Source organism: Bos grunniens, chromosome 12 (genome assembly GCF_055505025.1).
Source record: "Bos grunniens cultivar Pamir isolate PY7600 chromosome 12, Bosgru_T2T1.0, whole genome shotgun sequence".
Classification (NCBI taxonomy): domain Eukaryota; kingdom Metazoa; phylum Chordata; class Mammalia; order Artiodactyla; family Bovidae; genus Bos; species Bos grunniens.
Window position 1 is genome coordinate 32528371 of NC_141176.1, and position 14615 is coordinate 32542985.

The 14615-nt window shown below is 45.0% G+C and overlaps 1 long non-coding RNA gene across 1 annotated transcript in view; it reads left to right on the forward strand.

Annotated features, from left to right (window-relative positions):
- LOC147361628 (uncharacterized) overlaps nt 1–11742 on the forward strand; it is a 32045-nt gene extending 20303 nt beyond the window's left edge. The window contains exon 2 of the long non-coding RNA XR_015138162.1: nt 11515–11742. This is a non-coding gene — a long non-coding RNA (uncharacterized LOC147361628). The remainder of the gene's footprint in view (nt 1–11514) is intronic.
- Nucleotides 11743–14615: the final 2873 nt, after the last annotated feature.

Sequence of the window (14615 nt, forward strand, 5' to 3'; positions counted from 1 at the left end):
CCACCCTCTTAGTCCTCAGCAGATATATCTGGCTATTTTTATATTAACATAACTTACATATGTTTTAATACACTCCTATTAATAGTGAGATCTTCAGAAAATGTCACTTCAGCTAACTCAGCAGCTGGATGCTTTCTGGTCCATCCTGGGAGGGCCCACTGATGGGCTGATGAAAAACAGAAACACGGACCAACTTGCCCACTTCTCACCCCTGGACTCAGACCAGGGGTCACAGCCCAGCCCCTCGCTGTCGGGAATACTAAATGCAGCTGGTCGCCACACAGCCTTCTTCCATCTCCTTAAAATAATAATATATCCTACTGATGTGATCTGAGGGCTTTGCCTCATAGGGCATTTCAGGAAAATTTTATCCTGTCTGGCTCCAAAACAGAGATCCCTACTTCACCCTTATAGATGTAAACAAAAAATAATAGTAATCAAAGGGTAAAAATATTCCAAATGCACCCCTACCTTCCCATCAATTAGAGCGGTAGTTTTCAAAAAACCAACAAACAAAAACAACTAGGAAGTCAGTCATCCTTGTATCCACACGTGTCTTCCCTCCTGACAGCAGAAACACTGAAAATCATTAGGGAGAGAACTTGCTTGTGCAGGGCCCCAGTCATGAACAAACGAGCCAGGATGCATTCTCCCATAAAAACTGGTAAAACGTCTGCCTGGCTTTCTATATGCGCCTACGAAAGCCACTTTGTGTGGTGATACAGTGGAAATGCCATCCATCTGCAGGAGACAATGCTCAGTCAGGACCCTTGTCCAAATCCTGAAGACCCATCCAGGCACTTTCAAGAGGATGTGGTTGGATGTGATTCTTCTGTGGTTGTCATTCCTCTTAAAACTGTCTCCAGCGCTGCTGTTAACCTGATCTGCCACAATTAAGGATACCTTCTGATTTATGATAATAGTCCAAGAGAAAAGAAGGTATGAGTATGAGAAGGACCACCTGGCATGTACCAGCTCACGAGTGATGGGAGGTGGTGACAGGTGGGCCGCAATGCAGGCCCAGCAGGCTGCCTGTGACTGGGGCGGACCTGGTAATTGCAACATGGAGCAACTCATGTTGCTACGAGCTCTACAGTTTACAAAGTACTGCCCTATCTGAACGTGACTATGTAGTTGTCAATACCAGTTTTCAGACGAGGAAGGAGGTAGTGGGGACACAGAGAGCAGGAGGAAGAGGAACAGAACAAAAGGTCCAGCGTGTTTAAGGCTGCCTGCCTCCATCTGCTTGTACTTCCTGTCTCCTCCACAAGCATGGCAAGACCTGGAGAAGCTGTTTTCTCTTTATCATTAAAAGGCACAAAATAAATGGAAAAGAAGAAAAGGGATCTGACAGAGCTGCCACTGCTTCACACTCATTCAGAGAGCTGGAGAAGGGGAGGAGGGACCCTGGGGGCTCAGACTTGGTCCTGGGAATGCGGACCTTCTGGCGCCTCACACCCCTGACTCCTCACATGCTCCTGCTGCAGGGCTTTCCTTCCGAACAGGAAAACGACAGCTCCCAGCTGTCCTGTGTTTTGTCCTTGAAATAACAACATCACCTTCAAAATCAAGGAGGAAAAAAAAAGTCAAGTATTTTTCCTCACTCCTGTAGCCTCTGCTGTTTTCCCTGGAACTCTTGATTAACGAATTCCTGGGTAAGGAAATAACAAAGTCAGTTCCTACTGCACAGTATCATAGAGGCCAGATACTGAAATGATCAAAGATGATGAAGCATCGGCATCATGAAACAAGATAGTTTTTAATGAGATCGTGAAGCAGGAGTTATAAACTGCAGTTAAAGTATAGGAAAAGCAAACAGGAGAATATATAAGAACTAAGTACAAGGAGAACTTGAACAATGAAATTTCAGACACGAAATTAAGTGCCATAATTTTTATACTTAGATCATTTACACATCCTAAAGGCTTCTTTGTAAAACAAATTCATTGTATGAGAACAGACAGTGCAATGGAGACAAGAAGTCCAAGGAAGCCAGATCATTAAGCAGACAGCTTTCTGGGCATAGGAACAAACTGCAGTCAATTTTCGATGATCCATGTGTGTATCATCCATGGCCAGTTTCCATCCGAGTGCGGCTTCCTCAGGCCTGTCTGTTCGTTCCATTAGCCAGCTGGTACACGCTTACGGAATGTAAACTGATCATAATAGCGGCTTAAATAAAATCCAAGTGGGGACGCAAATCTGGTGCAAAATCGTCTTAAAGTCCAAAGTCAAACAAATTAGTTTTGAGTTTTATCTGGATCTGTGTTCCTTTTTATTCACATAACTTGACTGAATGTTAACTGTGTCAGTATAGACAAAGGGTATATGCCCTTTGGGCATGCCCTGGGCATGTTTGTATGCCCAGACAAAAGGCGAGATATTCAAGGCAACTACAAGGAAACAATAGAAGTTAAATAATGAACACAAGAAAATGAGATTTTAAAAGAAGTAATACCAGAGAAGCTAAATATCAAGTAATTGCTCAAAAAAGACATCTGTACATACTTTCTTGAGAAATGGTGAAAGAAAGTGTTATGGACTCAGACAAATGCTTGAGTAATCTGATTTAACATTACAAATACTAGTCAGTCTCCAAGTATAACTATTCCTCATACTGAACAAAGTCAAGTCATGAGAACCTCCAGAACACTGACCTGAAATCCTGAGACAAGCAAGCAAATGGAAACTTGGCTCGACTGGGAAACGATATTTCCTTATGGCAAAACCTACTGCATTCATGCTGATAAGAAGATCTTGACATGCTCATGTGTCTTTTCTCTTTCGATCACTTGTGGCTCAAATCCTTCCTGGACTCTGAGGCAGTATCCGCTCTGAGGTCAACAGGGCACAGCCCCACATCGCCACAGACCCCACTGTTTCTTCACTTGAGGACACATGTCGGAACACAAGGAGGGTGTTTCCTGGGCTGGGAGCTGCCCCGGCAGCGGATTTGCATGTGTCTGTGATACTTGGGGCTGTGCAGGTTCAAGGAGACTCTCCTTTGAATATCAACATACTAGATAAGCTCTTAACATGCACCCCAGGAATCTGATGAAAACTGACAGTGGACCATGTATCTTACACTTCACCCTCAAGACTGCTCTAAGAGACTACTATTTCAGTGATAAGGGGAGGATAAGAAAAACTGGAGAAACTGGTGCTGGGACGTGAACCCAGGCAGTGACTCTTAGCTGACTCCAAGCCTAGCTGAGGTGTGGGAAGGCGAGACCCCTGCCTCACGCAGCTCAGCTGAGCAAGAGGAAGCAAGGAGAGGGGTGGCCGCACGTGTTCTGTGCTCACGACAAGCACTGCTGCCATGAGGGCGAGCTCCCGGCCCTTCACCTGGACGTGGACCTTCTCAAACGTCCACACCTCCCCATCCGGGGTGGCCTCTGAGGGTGGGGTGTTATTACTGTGAGATGACTTCTTCAGGTGACATGGGGACCAATTCCTAATAGTTTATTTTTTTAGAGGGAAACCTGATTTCTCAGTTCACAAAACATCTCACCACAGGAATCACCTCATCGTCAAAGTAGCATTTCTACAAATATCTATTCTTAAGTCCTGATTAAGAAAATACAGTGAAAATACACACACAGAAAATACAGCGACTCATTTTCAGTTCCAATTATAAGACTTAGTTAAACGTGCCATGGTAAGCTGTGTATGGAGTTTCCCCAGTGGCTCAGCAGTAAAGAATCCGCCTGCCAATGCAGGAGACTGGGGTTCCATCCCTGGATCGGAAGATCCCCTGGGGAAGGGAATGGTAACCCACTCTAGTTTTCTTGCCTGGGAAATCACATGGACAGAGGAGCTTGGTGGGCTATAGGCCATGGGGTCAAAAAAGAGTGGGACATGACTGAGTGACTAAACAACAAATCGTGTGTGTTATGAAGAAAAGCAGCTCTTACTGGAAAAACTCTGTGGAGATGGGATGGGGATGGCAGAGAACTACCTTAGAAATTAGTCAGTTCTGACTAGAAAAGCCCATCAATCACACCATGCCAGGAACAACATGCCTGTTCAATAGGTCAGTTAAGCTTAAAAGTATATACACCTTCCACAGAAAGACTAGTTGGGAGAAATAAACTTGGTCAAAGAACATAAAGTCAAAATAATTATTGAGGTCTCTTACCAAATGACAAACATTTTTGTCATCTCTCACCAAATAGCTGTTTCAAATGCAAAAAGGAAAAAAAATCACAACAGTTGATACAAAAGAAAATATTCCAGTATAAAGCCTCAAAGGTTTGCCTCTACATTGGAATGCTGTCCTTTGATAAACACACCACATACCAGAAACACCACCTCACTCAAAGTGTGGTCTATAAATCACTCTTAATCCTAAAAGCGTTTCATTTCACACCAGAGACCAAGGCTCTTGTAGACTGTCCTGGACAGCGCTTCAGAGTCCTTGGCTCTTTGCCCTGAATGTGGCCTGTGCGGTGGAAAGCCTGGTCAGCCCGCGGAAGCTGTTTCCTTGAGTGGTGTCAAGGCTGCAGCAGTCTGCCGAAGACAAGCTGTCCACCCCTTGTGGATGTCTGATTCATCAAATGATTATAAACTATCCTTGGAGCTAAGAGCCAAGGACTGGAGAAGACAAAGAGAGAACGTTCCAGAATGTGTAGGATTTTCTACTCAATGCCTGCTCTTTAAAAACTGTTTTCATTACAGCGGAATTAAGCAATGTGGAACCCAGGAAGAAAACATACTGATGCTTCTAATTCTTAGAAGTCCCGCAGTGCATGATGAGATGGGAGGGAGAGAAAGCCTGTGTTTTTCAGGTAACAGCTCAGGTTCAACAGCTGCCTGGGGCCTTTCAGGACAAGGCAAGAGATGAAGACAGAGGGTACGGCCCACTCCAGGGCAGTGAGCGTTCCCCCACCCTACCGTGTGGACCTCCACACCCTGCCACCTCCTGAGTGCCAGGAGTGCCCTGTCTTTCACACTCCAGGGATCAAGGAGAACGTTGAGATGGTGCTTCACCCTACAAAACTGGCAGGGAGAGTTTCTGAAAACGAACAGTACACACGCGCACAGACATCTTCCACATCAGTAACTAAATGCGAGGATCTACAGTACAAAATAATTTATTGAAAACAGCCAGTATGTTCTTGTAAACCCTCTAGTGTCAAGTTTTCAAGTTGATTTTCAGGGGCTAATGTATCTAACAATGTATTTAAGTAGGACAAGGCAATTTTAAAACCCATTAAAAAAAAAAAAAAACAAAAAACTTATTTAATATACATACAAGTGCTTTGGGGGAAAACTCTAGAGTCCTATAATACAGTTCATGGAATTGAGCGGTTAGACACACAGACCTAACACGGGGAGTAGTGTCTTGTTGAGGAAAATGTTTATTGAAGTTCAGTGTACTACTTAACTTAGATGGCTCTCTGGATAAAGCCAAGGAGATTATGGTTTAGAGGTTAAGAACTTGCCTAAACTAGTTACCTGATATTTTTTTGGCGGGGGGGGGGGGGTTAATTCACAATTATTTGATTCACAATTATTGTCTTCTCCCTAGAAGCTAGATGGCATGTTTGTCATCCTGGGGAGAAATTAGGACAAGATAGACCGTAAGTCCAAGGTCATTACCTTTGGAGTGTAACACTGCGAGGACCAGCACTGGCTGCTATTCAGGTGTAGTTCTGACTGAAACTCACCCAGCCTGGAAAATGTTACTTGAATAATTTGCTATGATTGCTTAGTCATATAAAAATGGAAACCTATGTAAAAGGACCTAAATTAATAACTTCAAAGCATAACAAATCAAAAGCTTTTACTGTGGAAACTGTGTTTTACCTTGGAGGACAGTGTGGTACGGTGGGAGCTAGCCCCACCAGCCGCTGGGTGCTCCGGGCCAGTTGAGGACCTTCTCTGAGCACCTTTCCTCTCCGTGAAAGCAGACTAAGCCCTGTTCACAGAGGCGTTAGGAGAACTCAAGAGATGAGACGTGTAAAGGACTTTCTTTGTATTGATGTTCCTTCGGAGGGACAGGGCTCACTTAGGTATCTGAATATGCCACAGCATTTTTATTTTAATCTCAATTATCTCCTTCCATTTATTCTCTGTAAAGAAAAACTTCCAGAATGTTAATTTTTATTTGCTGCACAATTCCGGCTTTTTGTTTTGTTTTTAAATATTTATTTGGCTGCACTGGGTCTTAGTTGCTCCTGGGCCTGTGGAATTTTAGCTCCCCAACCAGAGTTCAAACCTGTGTCCCCTGCATTCCCAGGTGGATTCTTGACCACTGGATTTCCAGGGAACATAATTCTGTTTTGATGAGAAGCTGAGGGATTGTTTATCAATGCAAAGAATATGAAGGAAATTCTATCTTCCTGTGGTTAATGAAGTGGGAGGAGATTTTCTGTGTACAGTGTACCTGATATCAAAATCACCAGCCTGCTTGACAGAGCTCCCCAAATCCTCTCATGACACTGAGTGAGATTTTAAGGGGCCGATAGGGAGATGGGCAGACCCAGCGGGCACACAAAGCCCTCACACGGCCATGACCGATGAACTCCCTGACCAGAAGCATGTAATGTGAAAGTGTCCTATCCCATGTGTACAAAAAGAAAGCTGGTGCTCCTGGTTCTTCAGCCTTTCCAACAGTTCAGCGTGTTCACTGGAGAACTACGTCTGCTCTGTGCAAAGCCGGGAGCTGGACAACTCCCCGGAGGACGTGACCAACATGGGGACATGCTCTGGACAGTTCACCCTTCAGAGCAGAACCTCTCACCTGGAAAGTTCAGACTGAGCAGAGTTACCTTGATATGTTCTCTACCACATCTCTCGACACTCTTAGAAGAGGGAGTCAGCAGTTCCCTCTTCTTAGGTCTGAATCAAGGACATGTTCAGGTCACCTTAAAAAAATGAGGACGCAGCCACAATGCGTGGAGAGAGGGTGATTCCACTGCTGCCCTCACTGACTCTGTGACCTTGTCATCTTGGTTACGTCATCTATAAAATGAACATATTTCTACTACCCTTCCAGAGTTTATATGAGGATCAAATACAGTTATATAATTACTCTGTAACTATAAAGAACTGAACAAATGTAAGGTTTTAAGAATAATTTTAAGTGTGGGTCTACAGTATCAATTGTTACATTAAACTGTTAACTAAAACACAAAAATACTATATAATAGCATCTATCAGGTGCATAGTAATTAATAGCAGAACATATTATCTCACTGACCCTCAGAAGAACTTTTAAAAGCTATTGTTCCCTTTATCCGTTAGACCAGGAAGGCTCAGGGAGGCTCCCTCGTCCGGGGTCAGCGGGTCAGGGAACACCTGGTCTGACCTGGACAGCTCTGACTCCACATCCAGACAGCCTTCAGCTCACACACACCCTGATTTTATCCCATCCATGAAGATGTTTTCTACATTTGAGGATGATCAAGTGCTGCTTTGTCGGACACGACCGAGCGACTCAACTGAAGTGCTGCTTTGGTGTAACATTGATTACAAGTTAATGTATTTAAAGATGATGCCCATGAAGTTTGATAGTAAGGAAAATGATGTTTTCATGAACCAAGTTTTGTGCGTTCAGTCTGTCAGTCACGTCCGTCTCTGCGAGCCCATGGACCGTAGCCCACCACGCTCCTCTGACCATGGGATTTCCCATGCAAGAATTCTGGAGGGAGTTGCCATTTCCTCCTCCAGGGGATCTTCCCGACCCAGGGACTGAACTCCCATCTCTTCCGTCTCCTACATTGGCAGGTGGGGTTCTTCACCATTGTGCCATCTGGGAAGCTAGGTTCTTGACCAGATAGTCTCTAACTCAAGTGACTCTTTTCACGGTTAAGGTTAACAGAAAACAGCCCCATGTCCAACATGTTTCAGCTTGAACTTAGAAGTCAACAAGGGTTACTTGTCAACAGTGCCATCTCTCAAACTGACCTCTTGGAACATAAACTCCAGCAGAGCTTTGCTGTCTTCCTGTGAACTTGTGGGAGGTCTGCAGGCAACACCATGGACACAGACAGCTGGACCTCAGGGCTTGGGTTGCCCTGCGTTCATATCCACTTACTAGCTGTGCAGACTCAGCACGGTTACTTAACTTCTCCAGGCCTCAGTTTCTTTTTCTATAAATGGGAAAAACACCATCTACTTTGAAGGAGATTTAAACTGGTTTTTCCACCTGGCTGGTCTTCTTACTTTACAGTCACTGTTACGTGTCTGCTTTTGGCTAGAAATAAGCCTAGCTGGATTCTTCATGTCCTGGCTTGCTATGAAGCACACTGCCCTCAGATGGGGACCAACTTATTACAACAAGAAAACAGAAAGGGAACCCCTGACTGCTAGAAGTCTGGGCAGCAGGCGGTGACACGCCTGTAGGCTGACACTTTTAAAGACTGACATTTTCAGTAGAATAAGTTCTTTTCTCTTCTAGTTTTATTAAGATATAATTGACATGCAGCACCATATAAATTTAAGATGTACAATGTACTGCTCTGACTCATATACATCATCATGAAACGATGACCATAAATTCAGGGAACATCCATCATCTCATACAGAGACAATGTTAAAAAAAAAATGGAAAAAATTTTTTTCCTTGTGATGAGAACTCTTAGGATTTACTCTTAGTAACTTTCATATATAACACAGCATTGTTAATTATCGTTGTCATGCTGTACTTACATCCCTAGTTCTTATTTATCTTATAACTAGAATTTTGTACCTTCACCGCCTTCATCCAGTTCTCCTCCCCTCACCTCCTGCCTCTGGAAACCAGAAATCTGATCATTTTTTTCTGAGTTTGTTTTTGAAGTAGAATTGATCTACAACACTATGTTAGTTCCTGGCATAAACACAGTGATTTGATATTTTTAAACATTTCAAAATGATCACCATGATAAGCCTAGTTGTCATCTGTCACCAAAGAGAGTACATAATTACTGACTGTATTTCCATACTGTGCATTTCATAATGTGACTCATTCATCTTGTAACTAAAAGTTTATACCTCTTGATAGCCTTCACCTATTTGCTCTCCTTTCCCCAGATCCCTCCTCTCTGGCAATTACTTGTTTTTACTCTGTATCATGACTCCGATTCTGTTTAGTTATGTTTGTTCATCTGTTCCGTGTTTTAGATTGCATATAAATGAAATCACACAATATTTGTCCTTCTCTGACTTATTTCATATTATCTTCTAGATCCATGCATGTTGTTGCAAACACCAAGACTTCATTCTTTTTTATGGCTGAATAATATTCCATTGTGTGTGTATGTACACACACACACACACATCTTCTTTACCCAGTCATCTATCAATGGGCACTTAGGTTGCTTCTGTATCTTGGCTATTGTAAATAATGTTGCAATGAATTCATATCTTTTTGAATCAATGTTTTCATCTTCTTTGGATAAATATCTAGGACTGGAATTGCTGGGCTGATGGTAGTTCTACTTTTAATTTTTCGAAGAAACTTCATACCATTTTCCATGGTGGCTGCACTGATTTATATTCCCACTAGCCATGTAGGAGGGTTCTCTTTTAACACATCCTCCACCAGCACCTGTTATTTCTTGTCTTTTTGATAACAGTCATTCTGATGGGTGGGAGGTAGTATCTCACATGGTTTTAGTTTGCATTTCCTGGGTGTTTAGTGATGTGTCAGCAGCAGAATAGTTTCTAATTAAAAGGCCCTAGAATCCCCATTTTTTTCTCATCCATTTGATGACAAAGTACCATGTTTGCCATGTAGACAAACAAAAAACTAGGAGAACAATCATAGAACCAAGTTCTGAAGGCTTAGATTACAAGGTCTGTGGAGAACATAAGTTGGACTCTTTTACTTTCACAGACACTGAACTAGATGAGAATAGTCGCCTTTCTTTATCTTCAGGGAATGAGATGATAATTGATACTTATTTCCCCAACTGTATATTAATCACTTCTGAATAAAAAAACCTGTTAAGTATTCCAAGCACCAGGATTTATGCTTAAGTATGCAAGTATGCAGAACACAGTAAGCAAGCAAACCGGGATCTGAAATGATTTTAGATCAGGCATCTCTATGATACGTGACCCTTATCTTGAAATCTAAGCTCCAATTAAAATTCATTCTGAGATCCCATATAATTTACCAAGTGGTGGTGAGACATTAAGAGTTGTGGACCAAGTCCTTTGAAGATCCAAGAGAAAACTGAAGACTCTGTTGTCTTAGTGTGGAGCCAATGTGATGAACATGGCATAACAGATGTCAAATTACAGAACGCGTAATTTAATTCTGTTTAGGTCTTAGGTATGCTAATTTACTGAAAGAAGTGTAGGTTTGGTTTCCCCCCCATTCTGAGGACAGGAGGAGAAGGGGCCGTGGCAGAGGGTGAGCTGTAGGATAGCATTACCACTCAATGGACCTGAGTTTGAGCAAACTCCAGGAGAGAGTGGAGGACAGAGGCCCCGGGTGTGCTGCAGTCCATGGGGCCGCAAAGAGTAGGACACGACTCTGACTGAACCACCACCTGGGGATGGGGGCTGGTCACCCAGGGCACCCAACTAGTGATTAGAGACTGGGAACTGTCAGTCCCATCCACAGACCCCTGGGAAGGAGAGAGGGGCTAGAGATGAAGTTCAGCCACCAGGGGCCAATGATTTAATCAGTCGTGTCTGTGGAGTGAAGCCTCAGTGAAACCCCGAAAGGACAGGGTGTGGAGAACTTCCGGTTCTCCTTCGATTCTCCAACTTCCGGTTGGTGACTGCATGGAGATTTGAGGAGAGGTGGAGTGCCCAGGAAGGGCGTGGAAACTCCCACCCCTTCCCACAGGCCTTGCCCCATGTCCTTCTTCATCTGTATCCTTTATAGTAAACCGATAAAAGGGAGTAAACGTTTCTCTGAAATCTGTGACCCATTCGAATGAATTAACTGAGCCCAGGGAAAGGGTCATGGGAACTTTCAGCCAGTAGATCAGAAGCACGAGTAATAACCTGGATTTGCAACCAGCGTCTGAAGCGGGGGTGGGCAGGAAAGCCTTCTGTGACCCACTCGAATGAATTAACTGAGCCCAGGGAAAGGGTCATGGGAACTTTCAGCCAGTAGGTCAGAAGCACGAGTAATAACCTGGATTTGCAACCAGCGTCTGAAGCGGGGGTGGGCAGGAGAACCTTGAGGGTCTGAGCACGCTCTGATACCACCTCCAGGCCGACCGTGTCAGAACCTAACTGCCCGACCGACTGTCGGAGGGGGTGAAAACACACCCTGCAGGCCTCCACGTGCTGTCAGGCCACATAGTGACTGGGGTTTCTGACAATTTCGAACCAGAACAAAGTTGATTTTCAATGGCGAAATAAAACTATGCAACTCTACAACAGTTCACCCTATTAGGTTTTATTCTTTGAAGTGTTATCGATCAGCGAACTCCCCAAATCTGGTGACATGCAGTAGGTGTGTAAAGTGTAGAGCAGGCACTCACAAAACCAGCCGCCACTGCCTTGGGGGTCAGTGCTCACGACTGTGCGACGCACTCAGTGGGAGCCATTTCCTTTCCTTTCCAGACCCAGAGAAAACAACAGAGCCCACTGGGCTAGGCTCAGGTGAGCTCTCTGCACTCCTCTGCCCCGTCAGTGTGTGTGAGATCCGCTTGGTTCCTCCTGTGCAGACTGCTCCACCAGGAGCACCTCCGCCTCTGCCTGCTCCCGTCACGACCACCTTCTGCCCAATGAACTCCTCCCGCCCATCCCAGCATGTGCTCACCTCCGTATGGACAGAGGACGCTAAAGACCATCAACTACCAGCTGGTGGTTTGCAATCCCTGAGCTTATAGTTATCTCAGCCTCACAAATTCAGATTCAGTGCAATTAAAAGTGCAGGATGCCCATCTTCTATTCGCTCTTGTAATGAATGTTTTATACCAACAGGAGGAAAGGTACCAAATGCGCCATGGGAGAGGTGGTAAGGGAGGTCAGCACCTAAGGCTCTCGCAGAGAAGACATCAGAGAGCGGGGTCACCAGGCGTGGCCACCTTCACTGAGCTGCTCCATGATGCTAACGCCTCAGCCCTTCCTCCCTTGGAAGCCACAGGATGGGCCTGCTTCCTTGCTTGTCGAGAATTCCTTTTCTTCTTGGAGCTTGTCACTGTTCTGGCTGAGTTTGCAAGTGTCAGCTTGTGAGTGTACATGGTCATGTCAGTGTGATCACGGCTTTCCCTCCCTGCCGGGGCAGTTGTGCTCACTCACACTCAAGTCACGCACACACAGTCATTTGTTCACTGGCCTAGCATGAATGAAAGCCTGCTGCCTGCCTGGCCTGTTTCAAGTGCTGGGGACACAAAGGCAAACAGGGAAAGAGCCCTTGCCTTCTGGAAGTCGATGTTCAAGTGGAATTAGACAATAAACAGAGAGATACAGAATATGACGTCAGTTAACGTGAGGACCAGGGAGGAATGAAGCCAGGTCAGGGGACAGACAGTGAGGGCGGTCTGGATGGATGCACATGTGTTATCCTGGAGAAGGCAGCTGTGGGTCGGTGGCCTCTGAGATGGTCTTGGGGATCCCCACCTCCTGGTATTCCTGCCCGTGTACAATCTCCTCCCCCCAGTAGGAGCTGGACCCACTTCTCTCAGACAGAACAGGGTGGACGTGGTGGGCTGTCGCTGCTGAGATGGGGTATGAAGACTCAGCTTCCATCTTGCATTCTCCCTCTTTCCCAGATCTCTTGCTCTGGGGGAAGCCAGCTGCCCTGGAGCAAGGCTGTCCCACGTGAGCGAGCTTGGAAATTAATCATCCTTGTTCAGGCCTTGAGAAGCTGCAGCCCAGATGATGCCTTGATTGCAGCCTTGCAAGAAGTCCTGAGTCAGATTCTTCTACCTTAGCTCCAATTAGATTCCTCAGTTGCTGAGTTTTAGGACAGTCTGTTACACAGCAATGGGTAACTGACACAGCGGTCAAAGATGGCCTGAGCAAGTACTCTGGAAAGACAGCCGGGTGAAGACTTGGGGAAGGGGGCTGGTGAAGTCAAGGGCAAGCACCAAGGCCCCGAGATGGAACACTCCAGGCAAATCTGAAAGAAACGGGAAGGCCAGCATGGCCTGCGGTCCCAGCTGGCCATGTGGCGAGAAGAAACAGGCAGGGACCCTGCGGATACAGACATGCCCAGTTCTAGAAGGCTGCTGTTCTAGCCACCACTGACTGTCTTCAACGCGGCCAACACGACAATGGTAACAGTAATGGCTAATGATTGAGTACTTAAGTCTACGAGGAACTGTGCTGAGTGCTTTAGGGCATTTACACTTCACCATAACCCTGTAAAGTAAGTATTACTACTAGCTCCATTTTACAGATGAGAGGACTGAGGCTCCGAAAGGCTAGGCTGCTCTTCCACACGTTTGCAAGTTAGGAAGCAGTGAAGCAGAGATGACAACCAGGCCCTGCCTTCAGAGTCCTTACACTTCACCTCTACCCAGTCCTGTCCAAAGAGGCCCCTAGGAAGAAAGCCTCTTTCACCCTTAAAAAAGAAAAAAACAAAAACCCAAACCTCCAAACCACAAACTGTTGTTAAAAGCCAGCCGGTCTAGCCCGTCTGACTAGATGCTCTGGGCAGCTTCATCTTCTCTAGGAGCCCTTTGGACAGAACTGTTCTGGGCTTTATCTGCACTTGCTCTGACATCTGACCCAAGTTAGCATGTAAACTAAGAAGAGCACGTGGGTGGTAGCTTTTCTTTTTGACATTTATTAAGAGTCTTACATAGCAAACATGGAATCTATGGAGCACTGGCAGATAAAATACTGATATATTACATTTTATGCAATTCGATGCTTGGCTGGCATATAGCTTGAACCCTGATTCCCCGTCAGTATTCACGTACTTGGCACCAAACCAGGAATCCATCTGCTATGGAACTTACTTTTCCTTCCTGCTTAACCTCTGTCTTACAGCTTAAGGAAGACTGTGCGTGTTCCATTAGAATCTTAATTTCTTCATGAAAAGAAGAAACAATCCACTTATCTTCGATTTTTACCTATATTCAATTATATTAGGAATGCTATTTTATTTAAACTATCTTTTTTAAAAAAAGCAATGGCTTTAGCAGACTAATAACCTTCCACACTGCTGCTAAGTTGCTTTAGTTGTGTCCGACTCTGGGCAACCCCACAGATGGCAGCCCACCAGGCTCCCCGGTCCCTGGGATTCTCCAGGCAAGAACACTGGAGTGGGTTGCCATTTCCTTCTCCATGCATGAAAGTGAAAAGTGAAAGTGAAGTTGCTCAGTCGTGTCCAACTCTTCTCGACCCCATGGACTGCAGCCTACCAGGCTCCTCCGTCCATGGGATTTTCCAGGCAAGAGTACTAGAGTGGGTTACCGTTTCCTTCTCCAGGGCATCTTCCCAACCCAGGGATCGAACCCAGGTCTACTACATTGTAGGCAGATGCTTTACCCTCTGAGCCACCAGGGAAGCCCAATAATATCAACAGCTAACACTAATTGAAAGCATGCTATATGGGCCAGATACTATCCTAAGCACTTTGACTCTATTATCTAAATTAATATTTAGAATATCCCTGTATGGTAAGTATTGTTATCCCAATCTTACAGGTGAAGAAACTCAGGCACAGAGAGGTCAAACAGCTTGTCTGGGGTAACACAGCTAAAAAGCCT